We start from the raw sequence: 20,254 nt of genomic DNA, 5'->3' as shown, positions 1-20,254 counted from the left end.
AAAGTGAAAACCTTATCCCTAAGGGTCATTGCTAAATAACTGTATAGTAGCCCAAGCCCAGTAAATACAGTGTTTATAAACATATATGTATATGCATGTTGCAGACAAACAGGAAAATCTGTATCATTGTAGTTACCCAAGTTGTGCAATGAACCAGACTGACTAGGCTGTTGTTTTTCAAATAGCCTAAACTCATTGCACTTTCGAAATAATATCCTTTCTATTTACACTGGCTTATCGCAAAACAACTCTGTTAATTGCAAAGTGGTGGATTGTCCTGCTCAACTGCTACATATAAATAGTGTGTTCTGAGAATTTGTGTGTGCATAATGTATTTTTGTATGCATAAATACTTGGGTGTATGACAAGTTCATTTATGCAGGCATGAAATTAGAAAATTTACTCTTCATTATCTGTTTTTTATTCTTAAAAGAGAGACGGCACATTTCTATATATATATAAAATCCAATGTCTGTCCGCTTTTCATAAGAGACCTACTTAACGGATTTAGATCGAGGTTTTTTTTTTCTGTAATTTGCTTGAACATTCTGGTTGATTTTGCAGCTTCTCTCATCGCTCTATGTATCATAGTTCACTTGCATTACCGATTTATTTGCGCAAATCCGAGAGAGATGCAGCGGGCTAAAGGGAGGGAGGCAGGGGTCTCCTCATTCACGTGTCAGCCTCAGGGCATATCTTGCATCCGCTTAGTTTGCGAATAAGAGAAATACTTAACGGATTTAGATTGGGCTTTTTTCTAGAATTTGCTTGAATATTATATATTATATATATTATATATTCACGCTAATCCAAGACAGAGGCTGTGGGCCAAGGAGAGGGGGAGCGTGACATCAGGAGTAGGGAGCAGGGCAGGGAACTCCTAACTATCCTGTTTCACTTCTATGCGGGCAAAGCCACAGGGGACGGCTAGTTCCTTATGAAAACAGTACATCAGCAGCAGTTGCCATTTAGTTTTCAAATTATCTTGCTATACTTATTATTCAGGCTACACTGTGTTGTATATCTTTTTCCAGAGGGAAGAGTTCTGCATTATTTCAATTAGTAATGCACATTAATAAGATGTAGTTGAGGAATTAACATGATCATAATCATAATCAGTGTGAAAAAATAATAGTGAAATTAAATGTCTAAAAACACAAAGTAACAATATGACATAACATTATAAGACTAACTTCGCAGAATGGGGTGTTGGCCAACTACAGGGCCCACTCAAGAACACATCCACATCCTCATACACATAATATGCACATCTGTGTCAATGGTGGAGAAAAACCAGAGAATCTGGCACACAACAACTACAGGTCTGTACACAATATGAAAACTCTGCATAAAGAGCAATCAAGCCAGGATTCAAACACAGGGTGCTGGATTCTTGAGGCAGTTAAGTTGAAGTGTTTTAATTTAATGCTTCTTAAATCTTTTTTTCTTTAAATCTCTTAAATAATTGATGTAACAATAATGCAGTAGATTGAAAGTAGATGATGATTTGTTATCAATAACATATTATTCATCAGAACTTAAATAATCTGGCTCTCTGGAGATATTATGTAATTTAGATTTCTGTATACTTGCTTAAATGATGCACTGACACAACAGAAGCAAATTACTTTTAAGTGCACTTAAAATGAAGTCATGTTTTAGTGTTGATAAATAAAAATATTTGGTAACACTTTAGTTAAGGTACTGCAAAAATGCATCCCTTACTCATTTATTACTATGTAGCAAGTATTTCTTTGGGTCTTTAAAACAGTTACAAAGCATCAGTAAAGTATTTATTTATCTCTGCAGTGTGACCTAGTAACAAATCTTAACTTTGGAATGGTCAGAGGTGGCTTAACTAAGAGACATTTCTCTTGATATTTTTAGCATAAGACGGATCTACTGATGTTTTTATAAGTGTTATGAAGACCAAAATAAATCTTTGTTAAGGTCTTGTTACATAAGAGGAATTGAGTAACAGATGCATTTTTGCAGTGCCAAAACTTAAGGGTTTCCAAATATTTTATTTTATATTTATTATTATTAGTTTACATTTCTTCATTTAATATAGTGCAACAGGCTTGAGAACCTTGATAATGTCAACCTGAATAAGCCAAGCCATCCTAACTCTATCAGTGGCCTCTATCTTCTCCTGGGGAAAGTGGGAAAACTCTGTGTTACTTCAAATGCAGGAGCTTTTAGAGGATGCTAATTCAGAAAGGCACGTCATGACAGTACAGTTTCAGATATGATTTACCATGAATTCTAAAAAGCATCTAATAAGGTCTATCATATAGAGAGGTCCTTTCATCGGATTGGCTGGCCCAGCACTGCTTCAGCTGTGCAATGGCCAAAGTGGGGGGCAGCTTGATGGATGAGGCCTCCAGGACTCTAACCAAATCCAAATCATATTATGTGATGTCATCCATTGTTAAATTCTGCTACGTACTTCTAAAATTTTTATTTTTATACTGTATTGAGGATTTGTTCTGTTCTGTGTACAGTATTGTATTGTATTGACCCCCTTCTTTTTGACACCCACTGCATATCCAACCTACCTGGAAAGGGGTCTCTCTTTGAACTGCCTTTCCCGAGGTTTCTTCCATTTTTTCCATACTGGGGTTTTTTGGGAGTTGTTCCTTGCCTTCTTAGAGAGTCAAGGCTGGGGGGCTATCAAGAGGCAGGACCTGTTAAAGCCCATTACGGCACTCCTTGTGTGATTCTGGGCTATACAAAAGTAAATTGCATTGTATTGTATATAAGTTTAATAGTTTTTTTTGGAAGAAAGCTTTATCAGAATTCTGTCAGAAGAATATGCTTTAAACACAGAAAATTAACGTGTACATTACCAACAAGATCACACACATATTAGTGTTGAGGCCACCGGTTCTTTTAGTTAGTATTATTATTATCCATCCATCCATTATCCAACCTGCTATATCCTAACTACTGGGTCACGGGGGTCAGCTGGAGCCAATCCCAGCCAACACAGAGAGCAAGGCAGGAAACAAACCCTGGGCAGGGAGCCAGCCCATCACAGAGCACACACACACACCAAGCACACACTAGGGACAATTTAGAATCGGCAATGCACCTAACCTGCATGTCTTTAGACTGTGGGAGGAAACCGGAGTACCTGGAAGAAACCCACACAGACACAGGGAGAACAAACTCTAAGGTGTCCTAACTGCGAGGCAGCAGCGCTACCCGCTAGGCCACCGTGCATCCGATTATTATTATTAATATTATTTTTTAAATTACCTTTACCTAATGTGACTTAAAAAAATAACCTGACTAGAAGGCATAAGGTTAACAAAGTAACAAAATCACAGCAATTTGTAAGTTGATTGGTTCAGATCAAAATCTATATTTTCAGAGTAGAGAACAAACCTTAAGCCATGGTGCTTTGTGAATAAGTGGTTCTTCAAGTCTTGTCTGAATATTTTAAAATCAGTAGAAATTTGTACCTAGAGGGAATGGATAGTATTCCTTTCACTAATTATGCCAGCTTCTCTTTTTATATGCACTTCTGATCACAGTAAATAATGAAGGGCTAGAATTCAGAGTTAGGGAAAAGTAATCTACTAAGAATGCCATTGTGTAAACCGGTACCATATTTTATATATGTAGATAACCAACAAGTCTTTCTGTCCAGCATAAAGAAGTGGTAATGGCAGGAACTAACCACATAGCCCTTCTAGTCCACATTCTTAACCACGAGGCTTGTGACTGTCTAAAGTGAAAAACACACTTAAGAATGTTGAAAGCAGTTAAGAGGAAGTTAATCTGAGACAGGAAATGTTAAACATTTCACAAAGCATGACTGAAATAAACATGACAGTCATTTTGTTAAAGTAAGAACTCTGCATTGAAATAGGTACAGCTTTTACCATTTTATGTTTAACTGACCGTATATGTAACAGAAGGTGATTATGTGCTATAGCTGTTCAGATAGCTTCTTATAATACTGTGAAGTCTAGACAAATGGCATGATTTCCATGTAAACGTTAATTAAAATATTGATTGATTTTGTTAAACAGAACCTTCCAGATTTTCCTCATCTTGCACCCTCATCCACGCTGGAAAAATTATTGCTCAATTTCAAGGAGTTAGACTCCATCTCTACAATATATAAAATCCTTTTACAATCCCTTCCTTTCAAAGATCCAAGAGGACACTGGGAAAATGACCTCTCAATTAATATATCAGAAAAGGAGTGGAAAGTAGCAATGCAGAGAATTCACTCGAGCTCCATATGCGCAAAGCATACAATTATACAACTCAAAATTATATATCGAGCACATCTGTCTCGACTAAAACTCTCCAAAATGTTTCCAGGGCATGATCCAACCTGCGAACGTTGCAACCAAGCCCCAGCCTCACTAGGTCACATGTTCTGGGCCTGCTCCAAATTAACATTATTCTGGACAAAAATTTTTAATTACCTCTCAGACAGTCTTGGACTCACAATCCCTCCTAACCCATTAACAGCTGTGTTTGGGGTTCTTCCAGAGGGTCTTAAAGTGGAGAAAGACAAACAAACTGTGATTGCATTCACTACACTGTTGGCACGCAGACTTATTCTGATAAACTGGAAGAACCCAAACTCTCCTCTTTTAAGTCAGTGGGAAACTGATGTGTTATATTATTTAAAATTGGAAAAAATCAAATACTCAGTTAGAGGATCTGTGCAGACTTTTTTCAAAACATGGCAGGATCTAATCAGTAATATTTTGAAATGATTTTATAAAGCACAGAGAATTTGTTGATTTAGGTATTCTTAAAAGCCTTAAATTTTACACCGTTTGGCTTGCTCTCTCTCTCAAGGGTGGGGATCGATCTGTTCTTAGCATAATTTTTTTTTTTTTGTAAAAACTTGATTGCTATGTATTGATTGTAATAAAATTAATAAAAAAAAAAAAAAAAAAAAAAATTGATTGATTTTGATCAAGGTGTAGTCCAGAAAACAGCGCATCCTTTAGGACCAACTATTCCAGGTGTAATGTTTGGGGAACAGGGTGATGTTAGGGGAAGATATACTATGTGTCCTGGAAGAAATTCCATGGGGTACACTAACCTACAAGAAATGGACTGAGCAGTATGCACATGGAGTGTGCTGAGGGCCCACAGTGAGCTGGAACTACTGGGGTTGAGATTGATTTGAACGGTTTTCACACAATCAGTACAAGGCATCTGGAGACAGTTTAGAGAAATACACACTTCAAATAAGAACATGTGGTAATTGTATGAGAAAACAGTGTAGAAAATATAACAGGAAGTCTCTTGTGCTTTGGGGAAGCAAGGGCAAATATGAAGCCAACCTTTGGGTAGTTTAAATACTTTTCAGCGATGATAGACCACAATTGAGGAAAAACTCTTTATTATTTAGTGTTTAACTCCCCTTTAATGTTTGACTCTCATTTAGATTGAAAAAGATCTATCTGTTTTTATAAACTGCTTCACCTTCAATAAAGTGGAGACTGGTGTTTATTCTGGCAGCATCAGACACTACACAGGAACCACCAGCATATCAGTCTTCTGTGTAGTAGGCACATTTTCATACAGAACGTGGAGCTCAATTTAAAACAGAAATTGCAAATACAAAAATGAAAATAAGTACAGTATACATATATAAATATGGTAGACTCCCTACCAAAATTAACCATTAATGAAATTATTCCTGATGGCAGACATTTTAAGTATCTAATATGTATAACAGCAAAGTCATAGTCTGATTTAACAGAATCTATTCCGTGTTAATGTTTCACATTGCTCTTTACATAATTTTAAGGGGTTTTTTTTCCTGCCTTCTTGCACAAGAATGACTTATTTTTCAAAATTTCAGAACTTTCTAAACTCTAGCTTCAATTGTGTATGTTTCTGGAAAAGGAACTCACTTACTGTATCTGCTACAGTTACATTTTCTGTCTTACTTTAGAATTCTTTTTTAATGAGCAATAATTAAAATGGGAAGCACACTACAGTCTGCCACCTGCTTTGTTGAAATCAGACAAGCACGAGAGTCAAAAAATGTATTTTTCATAGATTCTTCATAGAGAAGTGAGCTGGATGATGCATTTTGCCTCCATATGACTCAAAGGTCTTTTTTAGCAAGGTTTATTGTAGATTAAACATTTGTTTCCAAACCAAGAAGGAGGTTATCAGTAAAAAAAGCCCCTTAACAAAATGTAGGAGAGAAGTTCCTGTCTTATCCAAGAAAACGTTGTCTGATGGTTTTACATTATATCTGTAGGTGAAAATATGCTGACAGTAAAATATCTGGCCCCTAACTCAATTTTTTTCCTCCTAAAAGCCCAAGTTAATGAGAACTGGTTAAATGTAAACACTTAGACGAAATGTGGTCAGCCTTAAGGAACTGATGGGAATTTTTTGTTGTTTTTCCCAAATGTTACAAAGTAAAGTAAGTAACCAGTGCTGCTTAAGCAATTTCATGATAAGATTGCACAAAAGGAACTTGTCAAACAAAAATCTAATCTGAGAAATGCTTTTAGTTTCTGGCTTTAAAAACCCAAATTCACTTTAAAGTTAATTAGAATTAAGTTTTAATTAATATATCAAACTTTTCAGATTTTATCATTATGTATCACTATGTACCTCTGGCTGCCTGTAGTCCTGTGTTCCCAAAGGAAGAACAAGTTTTCTACAGACGTCATCTGTGCCCTTCTTGCCTTACGTCTTCTTTCGTTTTGGAATGTGAAAAAGAGGGAGAACAGAGCAGTTGATGGTTTGCTTCCAAAGCTGAAATTGTGACATGTGTTTTAAATCAAGAGTGAAAAAAAATCACGAAAATGTTCTTTGTAACTCAGTGTTTTAGTTTATACTGTATAATACAAAACAGGTGCATAGTAATACTCAAGTTTCTCTGGCCTATATGTGTTGCATCTACATCACTTGTCATTTGAAAAGACTACATTAACTGAAGAGTACTATAAAGAAAATTACACTGAATTCAATTCAGTTCTTAAATTGGCATATTAGGTATTATGCCAGTCCCACAGTTATGTGATTTTTGTGTTTTTAAAATCAGCCACTTTTTGTGTTTTGTTAGCATTGAATAATAAAAAAAAAACACATTTTAAAAGTATTCAGACCAGTTCTTTAATTTTACAAAATAGCAACTCTAACACTGAAATGTTGGTCTCTGTAATCTTTTTTATTTCAAAATGCTGACCCTCAAAATTATTTTTCAGTGTGACATTGTTTCATGTTAGAAAAAACTAAGAAGGAAATTAAGAGGATATACTATTTACCTAACATGACACAGTTATGGGATCATTATAGAGAATCTGAAAGACAGTTGTGAAAATGAAAACTAAAAAACACCACAAAAAGTCAGAGATTAGGTAATACAATAGCATAAATCAGGAAGAGGGTGCAACTAATATTCTCATGTTTAAATGTCCAAGAAGGTAAACCACCCAGATGCTACCTAGAAAGGATTGTCCCACAGAGCTTTCCATGCAGACAATTAGACTTGTGAAAGAAACCACAAACAAAGCTAATAAACAGAGCAAAATTAATTAGCTGAGAGTGTAGTAAAGTGCAGTTATCAACCCTTTTGAGAGCTCTGCATAACATTAACCTATAACGGATTTAGGCATAAATGAAGGCTTTAATCAGAAAGAATCATGGAGTTTGTCAAAAGCATGAGTTGTAATGTGGAAAAAGGTCTGAATTATCATAACCCAGCCGATTTCAGAGTGTTCACAAGAAATTTAGTTACATCATATTCCCTAAATATTAAAATGTGTGCTTCAATATAAATGTTCGAAAAGAAAACAGTCTTGATTGTATTAGAAATTTGTAATTTTCACCATCTGGTACAGGTCCATAGTGAGCTAGATCCTTAGTAAAGGATCAAAAATCAAAAATAACATAAAATTTGTAATCACTGACACTGAAATAGTCTACAGTAATACCCCACATGCTTATGTTTGAAATTTGTCATTTTTAATTGTCTGGGAGTAGCTGTTGGAGTGCTAGATCCATCAGTAATGAATCAAATATCAAAAAATATCATATTCATGATCAGCAACTTTGAAATAGCATAAAATGAAACTCCATATGCCTATATTTTTCCAAAGTTTTGTGAAAAGGAGTAACTTTAACTCCTTGTATACCATTATGGGTTGAACACCTGGGGCCGATTGAAGTGGCATGCACATCACTAGTTTTTGTCAAGTTACCTATCGGCTTACTCTTTGTCATATGAGTGTAATTTTCTACACAAAATATGGTCCCTAAGTGGCCAAAAAACTATTGTTTTTTGAGGGGTAGAGGGCCAGAAATAGAGAAGAACCCAAAAGAGCTTGATGTCTTGCACAACTAGATGTATCATAACCTACTGTATATTATTTTAGGGAGTTTTCTCATACAGATGAATCAGGAGGTGCTGGCAAAAATAATCTAAAATGACTTCAAAGCATTAATAAGTAATTCTAATGAACACAAAAAGTATTATGTTCAGATGACACCAAGATACAGACTTTTGGACAAACGTCATAGAGATATATGTGGCGTAAATGTAACACTTCTGACCCTGGACAAAGCTGCAGAGGTTCCTGGGGTGTCCAAGGCCACCAAAATCAAAACCCAGGCCTCCCCAAATGCTTCTATGTGATATATGTTAGTCCAAGGGTGACCCCTTACCCCACATCGGACCTTTAATTATTCGTCAATCAGTTAAGCCACTCACTTTCAAAGAGGAGCCCCCAGCCGGACATTCAATTAATCATCAATGAATTGAGCCACTCTAAACTCCCAGGAAAGAATTCTTCCACAGTACACAAAAAGTTTCTGACTTTAAAAATAACATACGGCTTGCCCACCCTAATGCAATGTCTGGCTTCACCGCTGCTGCTGGCACCTCAAAGATACCCATCTTCAAGGAACTGTTGTGGCGGTAGTATTATGCCAAGGAGATGCTTTACATTAGCAGGAGCTTAACATCCAGTTAAAATACATATAATGACACACGAAATGCACACAAAAACTGCAGGAGAGTCTGTTTCAGTCAGCTAAAATACTGAGGCTTGGATGACTGTTCCCTTTTTAGCTGGGCAATGATCCTAAACACAAGGTCAAAGTATCTTTGGAATGGCTCAGGTAGACAGTGGCGCAATCAAAGCTCTTATTTCAATACAATTGAGACCCAGTGAAACTACTTGAAAGTTGTGGTGTGCAAGTGCCATCTTACTAACCTAAGCAACAGGCAGTAAATCTGCCTGGAGGATGGGTCAAAATCACTCCTGAAAAGTTTACAATGCTGGTATAAAAGACATAAACCTGCTATTGCTTCAAAAATATATAACATATTAAAGCATGATAATTTAATACTTTGTAAAAAGCATTTCCTTTTTTAATCTTGTGATTTTTCCTAATATAAAACAAAAATATACATTTTTGAGCTTCAGTATTTTGAAATACAATACTGTATAACAGAAAAGAAAATGTGTAGGATTTGTTATTTATTAAACTGATATGAACTGATGTGAATATTTTTACAAAACACTGTAATAATACAGTTTCACTGTCTAAAGAACAAATAATTTAAAAATAAAATAATTTACTGCAGGCTAACTAGTATATTGTTGCTGTGTATTTCAGAATTATACTTTGAACAACATGAAATGAGATCATCTTTTGGTCTGATCTGGCTGTTAAGAAAGCAGATTGTTTAATTGCTCAGCCGTAAATTATTAGCTGTCATCCATTTTTAGGCCTTGTTCACACGGGCGTTAAAATCGAGCGTTTTTTGCGTTCAGGCGTCCGGTGAGCGGATCAAGCGCCGAGTGTTTTCTACGTAGGAGTCAATGAGAGTGTTCACACGGGCTTTGGTGACGTGCGTTTGTCCGGCTGCGCGTTTATACGGCATCAAAAAAACGTTGCATGCAGCTTTTTCTTGGCGTTCAAAACCCAACGAACGCAAGGAAACCGCTTCTAGTTCGTTTTCTCCGCGTTTTCAGTTAATAACACCGGTGTAAGCGCACACTCGACTACTGTTTCCTTACCTCAAAGTGACAAGTAGTCTCTCTTCGGGGCTAACACCAAGTCGCATATTGGTTGATCGGCGTGCAATGTGACATTGCACCAGCTGCAGCAGACAATCAAAAGTGGAAACCGAGTAATTAAAAAACTTGCGCGGAAATTTTCGCATTTCTTCATAAAGCACAAAAAAAAACTTCCTTTAACCCGACGTTGTGCAGTCAGAGGATGAACCCAGTAGCGGCGATTTTTTCTCTCCCTACGTCGCCGTATTACGAGTATTTTTAAAACAAGAAGATTAATATCTAACATAGCAAAATGGTCCATATTTAAAGGAGGCACCTCAAATAAAACGACAAGGGCTTTCATATCCAGTTCCCGACACTGCCTCCACAGGTTAACACACAAACTACAATTTGGGCTGCAGGCTGGCGTTAGACAGAGACAAACGAACGCCGGTGTAGAAGTCAATCGATCGTCACCACAAAATGCAACATAAACGTCTAGGACGTTCAGAGCAAGTTCGTTTATCCAAAAACTTAACGCCCGTGTGAACAAGGCCTTATAGAGTTTTCATCCTGCTGCTGCACAGGATCATTCTCTGCCTAGCCCGCAACCACATGCGCACTAAAAGCTTTATCTCAGCCTTTTCTCATTCCTGTCTGTTATTGAAACTGAGGTGCTTGACTTCTAGCTGTTCTATGTTGGAGCTTTTAAACAAATATCACAGCAAGCAAATTGTAGCCAGTTTCTTTACTCATAAACAGTAAGGGAAAATGAGTGGGATTTGGGAAAACAAGAGGAATTTTCCTTTGTCATCCTAATGGCTTTAGAATCACAATCAGCTATCAAAGAGCCTTTTTAAGGTTATTGATGTTCAACTTAAATGCAATTTTATAGTAATGTCAGTGCTGCTTCCCATGTGGCTCAATTACTTTCTACTGTCTATACTCTAATTGGTTGTTGTATTAGCACACATTTGTTAAAACACTAAGCTTAAAAGCTTAGTTAAAACTAAAGTTTAAACATAATTTGGGTCACTTTTATTACATATAACTATGGACTAAAGTACTGTGTCTTTACTTGACTGCCCACTTCTGCTATGTCTTCTTCAAGCCTCTGGTAGGAGTTCTGGCTTCCATCTTGGGTAATTATCCAGTGTTGGGTGATGCTCCCTATACCACCTGATACATAGGTGGTGCTGAAAATGGAGGAATGGCATTAAAGTTATTGAAGATAGTGTTCAACAGAGCATATTTATTGTAAGGCTCTCCCTTCCTCGTCAACATTTCAGTTATACGCTAGAGCATAGAGATGTGTATGATTCCTCCATCTAACCATTTTCTAAGCCTGTCTAGTCTGCTATAGCATCATGGGCATCCAAAGCCTATAACAGCCTCATCAGTAACAAGCCAGGAAGCTGATCCTAAACTGGATGGTAGTTTATCTGGGATGTGGGAGAAAACCTGACTTCCCAAGCAGACACTTACATTTTACACAGGCTGTAGTTAGGCTGGAAATGAAATATGCATGCTAATCACTGAGCAGACTTTAAATCAGCAAAACCTAGTTTTTGCTTATATATACTTGTATATGGTGGTAATCTTTCTGTTGCCAATAGAGTAATTTAGTTATTTTAGATTATAACAGATTAAAGTACATACAGTACATTTTTTAAAGCTTATTTTCCAAAATACACAGTTTTTTTTTTTTACACTGGTTGTAAACATCTGCTCACGCTGAGCTGCCACACTTCAAGCACAATAAGGTCCTGCTTAAACCCATCTTTTTGATTTGGAAGGATTTTATGTTTAGGCTTGCAGGCTGAGATCTACTTTACTTGACCACATGAATTCCTGTTTGAAATCAACAATTTAATAGAGACAACATGAGGTAGCAGCTTAGAAAATGCAACACAGCACCAATCCTTGTGGTTTCAAAGAGGAAGTCAGACTTTTTTCATTTTCAGTATATGTGATGCCTCATACCACAGAAGTATAAGTTATTCCTACTTTTGAAGTAAAAAGGATTTGAGTAAATGCACTAAAGCTATGGCTGTCTTACATGTAAGCAAAGTTGCAAAATAGGTTAAAATAAAAATGCTTAGCTTAAAGTCAATTTTCTGTTATCACTGTAACTAAAACTGTGCCCAGTAATCAGGTTTAACACATCGTAACCATAAGTTGGTTAATGCAGTGAGGATGGAAGTTTTTTCTTGCACATTTTAATGCACTCTTACCCCGATGACTAGAAGGGGAATGCCGTTTTTCTACAACTATAGCAGCCAGGAAACAACACACACTAAAAGCAGACAAATCTTTAAGTTGAGCTGATGCAGAGTAATAAAGCCACACAAATGGAAGTGACTGAAAGTTCATAAATGTGTGTAGTGTATTCCAATTCATTCTTTTCTATCTCCTCTATCATAGCCTAATAAAAGCCTGGCTGTTGGAAAGGTTTTTGTGAGTCCTGTCAATGTTTTCAGTCCAGCCAATTTCTGCTTTCTGTTGTGTAGTTTCAAGAAAATTCCAGCAGCTTCTATCCCATGTGAGATTGCATTAGGTGTACTGCATTATTTATGTGAAGGATTTGCTAACTTTCCCACTTGTATATACATGCACACACACACACAAATGCATATAATTACAGAGAGTGATCCGGTCAGCTGAACACTGCACCAGATATGATCTACCATCTCTGCAGGATATGTATATCAGGAGATGCAGGACCAGAGCAATTAAGATCATCAGAGACTCTTCTCACCCCAGTAACTATCTCTTCAACCTGCTGAAATCAGTGAAACGGCTTAGGAGTATTATGGCCAGAACAGAGAGGCTCAGGAGGAGCTTCTATCCACAGGCTATAAGACTTCTTAACCTGGACATGCCACCACAGTTTTTTTCAAACATTCATTAACACAGACTGAATTCTTTACCTCATTGTTTCTCAGCTGCTGCCATGTCATTAAGTTTATTTAACAATCAAACTAGCAAACTGCACCTTACACACATAAGTATTCTATTCTGTTGCATTTGCACACAGTTTAGATCTTGTTTACAACTGTAATGCTTTGGATATATACTTTTTCCCCTATATATCGTACCACCTTAGCTTTTGCATTTCTTTTTTATTAATTTAAATTCCTTCTTTCTTCTTTCTTTTTTAATCTAAATTTAATTGAATTTATTATTAATTTATCAAAAAAGTATCTATAATCTATTCTGTAAAGAATCTTAAATCTTGAATAACAAGATTTAGCGCTTATAGATACAGCATTCTGAGTTTGAATCTCAAGCCTTGTTATTGTCTCTGTGGAGTCTGCACATTCACCCCATACCTGTGTAGATTTATCTTCGTGTACTCTAGTTTTAACTCCACATGCCCAGAAATATTTGGGTAAAGTTAATTGGCAAGTGTGAGTCCTGTGATGAGTGGTGTCCCATCCAGTGTTTATTGCTGCTTTGATCCCAATACTGACAGAATAAAGCTGTGTGCCATTTATCTCAGAAGTCAGATGTTGGAGCCTGGAATAACATTACACTGTTTTAAACATTTGGAAAGCCAATGTGGTTGCCTCCAGAAAATCCTTTATTGTGCTTGCTTTTTCAGAATAAATGCTAGTTGATAACAACCCATTTTGGGTGTTTTGCACATCCAAACAGCATAGCAGCATGACCATATATAGTTGTTGGACAGTACTGTGTGTACAACTCATTTAATGAGACACAAATAAACAGAAGTGCTAATAAACAGTATAATACTACAGTTTTTACTAAAGTGTGAGGTGTACATCACCATTTTGTGTTGACATCATAATCTGGTCGGACAAACTTGGACTGGCCAGTGGTGTCAGTTTCTGAGTAGGAAATCTGACTCGTGGGCTCATTTCAGTTGAAACTCGGAAATTCTGACCTCCCAGTTCAAATGGAACATAGCATTAGATCCAGTCCCCCTTCAGCTGTGAATTGGATGAATCAGGTTGGAAAATATTATGTAAATTATGTTTAATTGTCTTTGCTAAGAAATGACATTTGTTAACAGAATATATTTTTCAGCTTAAAAATATTTAAGATCTGTATTAAATATATGTAGAGACTAGAAAAGAAATGCTATTTTTGGGCAGCTAGAAAACAACTAAATGAATAGAAGCTTGCATTGTTAAAGTTAAATACTCTGTACACATTTTTTAGTAATTTGAGCTATACCAAGTATTACATTATTTTTATTGGTATAATGTATTCATCTCCAAGTATTAAACTTCTTTTTTACATACCCCAACTTACTCAGAGTTTTAGGGGCAGAGTGCATGGTCAACTATTTGTACAGCACCCCAGAGCAATTGTAGGTTAGAGGCTTTGCTTCAGGGCCCAATGGAATTGCATTCATTCTGTCAGTTCCAGGATTCAAACTGGCAACCTTCAAGATACCAGCCCTGATCCTTTAGCCAATATGCCACCACTGTAGCAATATTAAACAAACTTGTAGTTGAATTTAATCCTGCATTAATTGCAGCATTTGCATAGCATAGTTTAGTGCTTTCCTGTGAAGTGATATAGTCTAGATGATTGTTACAAATTCACTATAAGTAAAGTTTTAAAGCATAATGAAAAATAAGGTGGAAACCTGATGATGTGTTTTGAAATTAATGTAGAGATTCAAAAATCTATTTGTACCACATTCTTTTAGCTCTGCTTTAAATACTTCACAGTATTTGAAACATGCATAGACGTGTGATTAGACCAGATCAAGATTTAAATACATGAGAATCTAGGAGACAGTGCACTACGTTCTTGTGGTTACACCAAAAGGTTGCAGAGTTTATCCTCACCTCTGATTAGCTGTCTGTGTGAAAATGTGTTTTTTTTTGTGCACTTGTATTATTAATCATGAACATCAAGTTATAGAAATACCTTAACAATATATTCTTTTTACATATCTTGATAATGTTTGAACTATTATTTTTAGTTATTATTTGTCCTTTTACTGTGTGTAATGTTTTATTTTTGTTGTTGTATACATTTAAATTATATGCTCATGTGTGCCTACTAATGAGAGATCTGTATATATGTTGTGGTCCCAGCAGGACCAGAGGAGGGCTTGTGCCTCCGCCAGACCGCGAGGGGGCGTCCGTCCTTGTTATGTTGGGGGCCTCAGGTACAGGGCTTGGAAGCCCAGCCCTGTAGGGACCTGTGCCCACCGCCAGGCGGCGCCCCGATGCCGGTATATCCCGTGTGGTCCCCGGCCGGGCACGCCCAGGAGGACCAGAGGAGGGCTTGAGCCTCCTCCCGCCGAGAGGGGGCGTCCGTCCTGGTTATGCTGGAGGCCTCGGGTAGAGGGCTTGAAAGCCCAGCCCTGTAGGGACCCGTGGCCACCGCCAGTGCCTGATTATCCCGGGAGCCCGGCACTTCCGCCACACCAGGAAGTGCCAGGGGGAAGACGACAGGGGACACCCGGATGGCTTCCGGGTGCGCAGCCGGCACTTTCGCCACACGGGGGTGTGTCCGCAGGAGATTGCCGGGAAGCAGCTGGAGCCCATCCGGGTTCCTATAAAAGGGGCCGCCTCCCTCCAGTCATTAGCGGAAGTCGGGTGGAAGAGGACGGAGCTGGAGTGAGGATTGGAGGCAGCCAGGGGAAAGAGAGGCACAGGACTGTGTGGCCTGGACATTGGGGGAATCGGTGCTCGAAGCACTGGGGTTTGTGACTGCACTAATTTGTAAATATTGTACAAATAAACGTGTGTTGGGTGGAACTATATTGTCCGTCTGTGTGTGTCTGGGCCAGCGTTCACAATGTAAATACATTAAATTAGAACCACATGACTTAAGGGTGCAGCTGGATGTACAATGGATGCAAAAAGCATTTACACCCATTTACCTTTTCCACATTTTGTTATGTCACAGCATAGCTTTGTTCAAAAATCAGTTAAATTAATTTTCCCCACTCAATACCACAGAATAAAAACGCAATGTTTTACATTTTTAAAAAATATTTTTAGCATATTCTTGGGGGCTCAACCCCTTGCTCACTTCACTCGCCAAACCCCAAGGGCATCTCCTGGCTGAGCCACCCAAAGGGTGTTGGGGCGCTCTCCCTAACAAAATGTGATTCTGTGATGAGAGGAGATGGTATATAATTTTAATGACTTCTTAGGCACAGCCATCAGCAGTGTGTCTGTCTCCGGAGAGAGTGTCGACCTTGTCGAGAAGTTTACTTACCTTGACAGTGACATTCATGTCTCTGGTGACTCTTCCTATGAAGTCAGTAGATGGAGGTTGCTGGAAAGGGGTGTGTGGCACTCCTAATATCTATGTAAAAAGACAATGGTCCAAGTCTTTAGAGCCCTGGTGCTTCCTGTCTTGCTATATGATTGTGAGACATGGACACTACCCAGTGACCTGAGACAAAGACTGGACCCCTTTGATACTGCGTCTCTTTGGAGAATCCTTGGGTGCTGCTGGTTTGACTTTCTGTCAAATGAGCAGAGGCTCATGGAGTCCTGAATGAGGCACATTACCTGCATTTTGAGGGAGCGTCAGTTACGGCACTACGGCCATGTGGCACGATTTCCAGAGGGTGATCCAGCTCGCAGGATCCTCATTGTTGGGGATCCGAGTGGCTGGATCAGGCCAGGGGGTCATCCATGTAACACCTGGCTGTGGCAGATAGAAGGTCGATTCCAGAGGGTGGGACTGGACCATGTGTCTGCCTGGGGGGTTGCCAACTGTGATCCCGAGCTGTTTCGTTGTGTGGTTGGTGCGGCAATGCACTGTACCAGTGTATGCTTCCCAACTTGACTTGATTTGCATATAGAAGAGTATGCAGGGTGTGGGAGGAAGGCTTTTAGTCCTAAGCTAGTATAGATAGAAAATCATTTAATTGAGTATTTCACTATAGCTGTCCATTTTAAACACAATATAATAATAAAATGTAGTAAAAATTAAAAGTAAAAATAGAAGTAAAAAAGTAAATGTAATAAAATGAAATAAAAAGTAAATAAAAAATTAAATTACATTAATGCCTCGTCAAAAACAATATCGTGAATTACTTTACCTCCTAACTTACATTCTATAAAGGTTGCTTTTTTGCATTTCTGTTAGCATATTGTTCCGGATATTTTTCACTTGTTTGTTTAATGGACGATTTTCTTTGTTCTTGATTTTTATTACCGGTATATGCAGCTATTTTTTGGTCATTTTCTTTTTTTGATGTTCCTTATCAGCTCTTGTTGCTCTTTTCTATATCAATCTAAAATTCGATACCCTTGAATAGATAATTTGCTTTTCTGACTTGCCATTACAACCAACTTTGTTAGCATTAAGAGTGTCACGGGGTGGTAAGGAGAGAGGATGTGCGCAGTAGGAGCAATAATTGGGCGAGCGGTGTGCTGAATAACGCAGACACGTCGGAAAACTTTTTTAATATAATACATTTTAATATCATTTTCATATAATGTGTATGTATGTGTGTTTGGGGAAAAATTCATTTAAAGGATTTTAGCAAATGCCTGAAAAATAGGAAAATGTGAAAAATGTGAAGGGGTTTGAATACTTTCTGAATTCACTGCATTTCTAGCAAAACAGCTGTACCTGTAACCCAATTCTGAACAAGGTAAGTTCTGAAAGAAGATCAGTGTATGTTGTTTTGCTGAAAGCATATATGGCTGTAAATTTCACAAGCTTTACAAAATATCAGAGACCTGGGATGATTTTCAGCCAGTTCAGTGAGTATGTTGTAGTTTAAACATTCTCCACAATTGGTTTTCTCCAAGTAGTCCAGTTTCCTTCCATATCCCAAACATACTTGTAACAGGCTAATTGGAGGCCCTAAATTTGCTAGTATAAGTGATGTGTGCCATAATCAATTAGTGTTCAATCCAGAGTTGATTCCAGTCTTGTGCCCTAACCTTCCTATGCAAGATCTTCATAACTGCAAGCCTTTAATTTAAAAAAGGTTATCTCTTAAAGTGCCTAAAATTTGTATATAGCTAATGTAGCATTATTTGAATACCTTGCAACTAAATTGTGTTTATAAATCCATAGGTTATAAAAATTTGCATTTGACAATATGGTAATTTTACAATATGTACACATTATTTTTTTTTTGCTTCACTGTCTTGTTTAACAAAATCTATTTTTTATTCCATGTTCCCATGATATTCATGCTAAGTTAAGTGATGATTCTAAATTAGCCGACTATGAGTGATTTCTGACCCTAATTCTGAACTTGGTTTTGACCCAAGACTGATTTGTGTCTTGTGCTTAGTACTCTCTACGTGAATCGTTAATGGAAAAAAACAAGTGAAGAAAATCATTGGTTGAGCAGAATTTTGATGATTGAAGATACAGCATGTTGCTCTAGATATCAAAGATATTAGTTAACTTGAAAATTTTTGAACATTGGCACAAATCCTTTCACCTTTTTTGTGGTTAATATTTTTTGGAATCAGAACTGAAAGACCTTCCACAGTGGCAAATCAATGTCTTTTGCTATGACAGCATTATAAAACATTTCATATGCTCTTAGTCAACTGTGGGAAAGACAAACGTCAGACTAAAAAGGTCAGAATTTCATAAAGACCAGACTTTCATTTTAGACATGTAAATCTGGTTAAGCAATATGATATAAATAACTTGTTAGAAGATGCAATGCAACACCAGTACATCAGTAGGTGAGCACAATCCTGCAATGCACTGAGCTTTTAATCCTAAACAAACATGAAACAATTTTGAGAAAGCAAAATCTATATAAATAAAGTCATAAATTGTTAATTTGTTTGTTTGCCTGTTCACCAATCACACAAAAATCATTGAACCAAAGTTCATAAAATTTTACATGTGCAGTCGCTATTGGTCCATTTTAAAATAAAGACTATCTGACATTTTGGGAGGGGGGTGCAGGGTGGCAACACAAAAACCAGTGCCTATGAGAGGACAATTCTAATTAGATACCAAGAGTACACTGAGACTGATGGGAGATCACCATTATCAGTGTGCACAAAGTGTTTTACCAGGCAGAGTGGGATCTCATACACAGGTAGATCTAAAACTACTACTCTAAGACTTCAGACAGAGCATTTTCTTATTAATTAATCTGGGTGACAACTTTGCTGGATAACAGCTTTTGTCTAGGAGTATTTCATTTTGTCTCCTCATGGGTTATGTTTAGCCATGTTGAATTTTCAAAAGACAGTTTTGTCTGTTTGTTTTTCTCTAGACCCTTTTCTGAGAAATATATAGGTCTAAAGGGGCATACAGTGTTGCCAAACCCTTAAGGAACAACATTGCTTTCTTTCAATTCTCCCAAAAACTTTTAAAATAACCAAAACACTCTTTAGTGAACAACTGGTTTCAACTGTTCTTTTTTATTAACAAAATTAAATTCTGTAGGGATTATTGTTCAATGACCATAAAAATACTACAATAGATAAAATTTCCTTAAAAATTCAAACTTAAAAAAGTACAAAAAAAGCCAAACAAAACAGAATTCAACCCCCATGTGAGAAACTGGACAATATATTAACATTCTTTACAATTCATCTTCTGATGAAAACAAAATCTCTTTCCAATAAAGAGATTTATTTAATTTTGTAGGAACAAGTAATTCAAATAAAAATACAGTATAGCTTTTTCATTCATTTATTGTTTTGTGATTGATTTCCTGGGTGGCGCAGTGGTAGCGCTGCTGCCTTGCAGTTAGAAGACCTGGGTTTGCTTCCCGGGTCCTCCCTGCATGGAGTTTGCATGTTCTCCCTGTGTGTGTGGGGGTTTCCTCCCAAAGACATGCAGGTTAGGTGGATTGGCGATTCTAGATTTGCCCTAGTGTGTGTTTGGTGTGTTTGTGTGTGTCCTGCGGTGGGTTGGCACCCTGCCCGGGATTGGTTCCTGCCTTGTGCCCTGTGTTGGCTGGGATTGGTTCCAGCAAACCCCCGTGATCCTGTGTTCGGATTCAGCGGGTTGGAAAATGGATGGATGGATTAATTTCCTGAATCCCATCAGTGAAAATGCATCATGAAAGTTTTAATCTACAATTAACATTTGGGAGAAATTTTAATATTCACCTTTTGATTTAAGGTAATGTCTATCAGTGAAGCATGTCTAGTGTGTGAACAATGTTTCCGTTATTTCTCGGAATTTGGCATATTTTCAAAGAGCATATATAAGGTGTGAATCTGAAGAGTTTTTGTCAGATCTGATATGTTCCTGTATGTTGTTTTTGTCGAAGTTAGAATTCATTAGTTACCACACAACAA

General features: G+C 37.4%; 1 protein-coding gene across 2 annotated transcripts in view; it reads left to right on the top strand.

Moving 5' to 3' along the window:
* LOC120527719 (semaphorin-4A-like) overlaps positions 1-20,254 on the top strand; it is a 129,151-nt gene that overhangs the window by 65,282 nt on the left and 43,615 nt on the right. The gene's annotated exons all lie outside the window — the stretch shown is intronic.

This window comes from Polypterus senegalus, chromosome 1 (genome assembly GCF_016835505.1).
Source record: "Polypterus senegalus isolate Bchr_013 chromosome 1, ASM1683550v1, whole genome shotgun sequence".
NCBI lineage: Eukaryota > Metazoa > Chordata > Cladistia > Polypteriformes > Polypteridae > Polypterus > Polypterus senegalus.
The sequence above is the reverse complement of the archived record's forward strand: the minus strand, read 5'-3'. Positions and strand labels throughout refer to the sequence as shown.